Raw genomic sequence first — 3269 nt, forward strand, 5'->3', positions numbered from 1 at the left:
AAATTAAAAACTTGTGTACAACAAAGGGCATTACCAAGAGAATGATAAAATCCATAGAATGGCAGGAAATATCTGCAAATCATCCATCTGATAAGGAACTATCTAGACTATCTGAAAGAACCCTTCAGATAATATCAGATCAGATCAGTCGCTCAGTCGTGTCTGACTCTTTGGGACCCCATGAACCGCAGCACGCCAGGCCTCCCTCTCCATCACCAACTCCTGGAGTTCACTCAGACTCACATCCATCGAGTCAGTGATGCCATCCAGCCATCTCATCCTCTGTCGTCCCCTTCTCCTCCCTTACAACTCAATAATAAAAAGATTTTAAAAACTCATTAAAAAACTGGCAAAGGATCTGAACAGGCATTTCCCCAAAGAATATACACAAGTGGCCAATAAACACATGAAATGATGCTTGACATAGTCATTAGGGAAATGCCAATCAATACTACTTGTCTAGAAGGGCTATTATCAAAAAGACAGATAGTAAGTGTTGGTGAGAATGTAGACAAATCAGAATTCTCAAACATTTGGCAGGAATGTAAAATGGTACAGCTACTTTGGAAAACAGTTTGGCATTTGCTCAAAAAGTTAAACATAGAGTTGCAATTAGACCCAGCAATTCCACTCAATGTAAAAGCCTAAGAAAATGAAAACATATGTTAAACCCAAAACTTGTACACAAATGTTCACCATATATCTATAGACACAGAAGCTAGGTTAGTGTTTGCCTTGGGCTGAGGAGGAAAGACATTATAGCTAAGGGGTGTGGAGATTCTTTTGAGAATGATTAAAATGTTCTAAAATTAATTATTAGGATTGTTGCACAACTCTATGAACATACTAAAAACCATTAAATAGCACACTTTGAATGAGTGATGTATATAAATTAGCTCTGAATAAAGCTGTCAGTTACATAATAATAATACAATAACAACTGAATACCCAGAGCCCTTAACACAGCCTAGTGGCTAACACAAAGCATGACTGATAATGTTAAGGGAATGTTTTCAACATATTGACTTAGAATCCTCAAGCAATGCTTGTTAGGTTCTCATGTTCATACCAAACGTGGAATATACCTTCTTTGCAGTAATCTTCAAATTTTAATATATGCGGGTCAACTAGGGAGCAGATTCCTGCTTCAGCACTAGAAATACCTTTCAGAAGGTTTGGAACAAGGCTCAAAGACTTGCATTTTTAATAATAGCTCTTCTAAAGTGCTGTGAAAACACTACTTTAATAAAACTGCAGCATTATCCAAAGGCAGAGGCTTTGTTGTCTGGATAACCTATTAAGAAGTTAGAATTATTTAAACTTCTTTTCTCCTTGGCACTGGGCCAGGGGACAGGCACAGAAAACCTTTTTATATCTGATCCACGTAGGTTGAAATACATCACATAGGTTAAAAAACATCAATCTTTATGCATACAAGAAATAAGTAGCTTAGTTGCCCAAAATTGGTGATCCACTTTAATTTTTTGGCTTCTGCATGAACTAATGGATTCATTAAACACACATAACACACACACACACACACACACACACACACAGTCTAGCAAGAGAAAGGTGGAATGCTCAAGATTAAAATTAAAACTTCATTGGTTCTTCGTAAATTATTTCTGAAAAGTAGAAAAATACTTCTCATAAAACCACACAGCTGAAAAGAATTTTTTTCTTAACTATAGTAACATAAATCTGATATTTAAATAAGTGAATGTCACTGAAAAAATTATTTTTCTTAAATACAGTAACATAAATCTAGTATTTAAATAAGTGAATGTGAAAGTTGTTCAGTCATGTCTGAGAATTCTCCAGGCAAAAATATTGGAGTGGGTAGCCTTTTCCTCCTCCAGGGGTCTTCCCAACCCAGGGATCAAACCCAGGTCTCCCATGTTACAGGCAGATTCTTTACCGGCTGAGCCACAAGGGAAGCCATATAAGACTGCATCAGTATTCTATAAGCACAGTCATGTGAGAAAGCATATCTGTATTTGATTTACATAATTATTTTATAGTACTTGTTAATTATAGTATTTTAGAGTTAGGACATACTTTGAAATGCTGGACTTGAAACGTATACTAATTCCACACCTGAAAAACTTTGGAACATAATATATAATGTTATTTAAATAATATAACAACATATTTAAAAATATCTTTGGTTCATATAGGAACACAGATATTTTTACCCTTTTTAATCCCTTTCTCCAATTTGTCATTCAGTCCTGTAGAGTTTGTGCCTTTGTTAGGAACGTGGCTCAGATGATAAAGAATCCTCCTGCTATTCAGGAGACCCAGGTTCAATCCCTGGGTTGGGAAGATCCCCTGAAGAAGGAAATGGCAGCCCACTCCAGTATTCTTGCTTGGAGAATTACATGGACAGGACAGCCTGGCAGCCTACAGTCCAAGGGGTTGCAAAGAGTCAGACATGACTGAGCAACTAACACTTATAAAGTTTCATTCTTACTTTATAAGAATGTGCTCTAGATTTACTATATGTTTTTCATTCCCAATGATTCAGTGCAAATACTTTGCCCACATTAACTCAAACTTGGGTTAGTGAACCAGTCTCTGCCGGCAGAGGAAGCAGCAATGCAGATATCTGAGGCAGCGGCGTGTCTGGCAAGACGCTGTTGAGGTTGGGGCAGAGACAGCAGAGGCAGAAAAAGGGCTAGAGAGTGATGAGGGCGGCCAGATCCTCAGGGGGTGATCAGTCATTGAGCTGAGGACTGAGAGGATCTGACTTCTGTTTTTAAGAAGTCACTTAGGCTTCTGTATTGAAAATACCTTGAAGGAGAGCAAGAAGCAGAGAAATCAGGGGAGGTGGTCAATGCCATCATCCAAAGAGAGCTGACAGGGCTGGTCACCACCATGAACAATGAAGGTGATGAGAAGGGTCAGGTTCTGGGTATATTCTGAAGGACATGTTGGTAGAATTTGGTGGTAGATTAGAAGTGAGGAGAGAGAGGTGAGAAGACTAGATGACTTCAGGGATTTAGGAATTAAGCTACTAGTTTACTGATAGACAGATGAATGATACATAGATAGATGGATAGATAGATAGATATTGGGTTGGCCAAAACATTTGTTTTGAAAACAAATCATAAGATGCTATGGAAAAACCCAAATGAACTCTTTGGCCAATCCAACAGATAAGATAGATACAGACAGGATAATTAGCCTATCTCATATATGCGACATAGTGATGATTTTTCTCACTTAAAGAGTTACTGAAACAATTAGAAATTATTGATAACAGAGAG

Source organism: Bison bison, unplaced genomic scaffold (genome assembly GCF_000754665.1).
Source record: "Bison bison bison isolate TAMUID 2011002044 unplaced genomic scaffold, Bison_UMD1.0 scf7180017864370, whole genome shotgun sequence".
Classification (NCBI taxonomy): domain Eukaryota; kingdom Metazoa; phylum Chordata; class Mammalia; order Artiodactyla; family Bovidae; genus Bison; species Bison bison.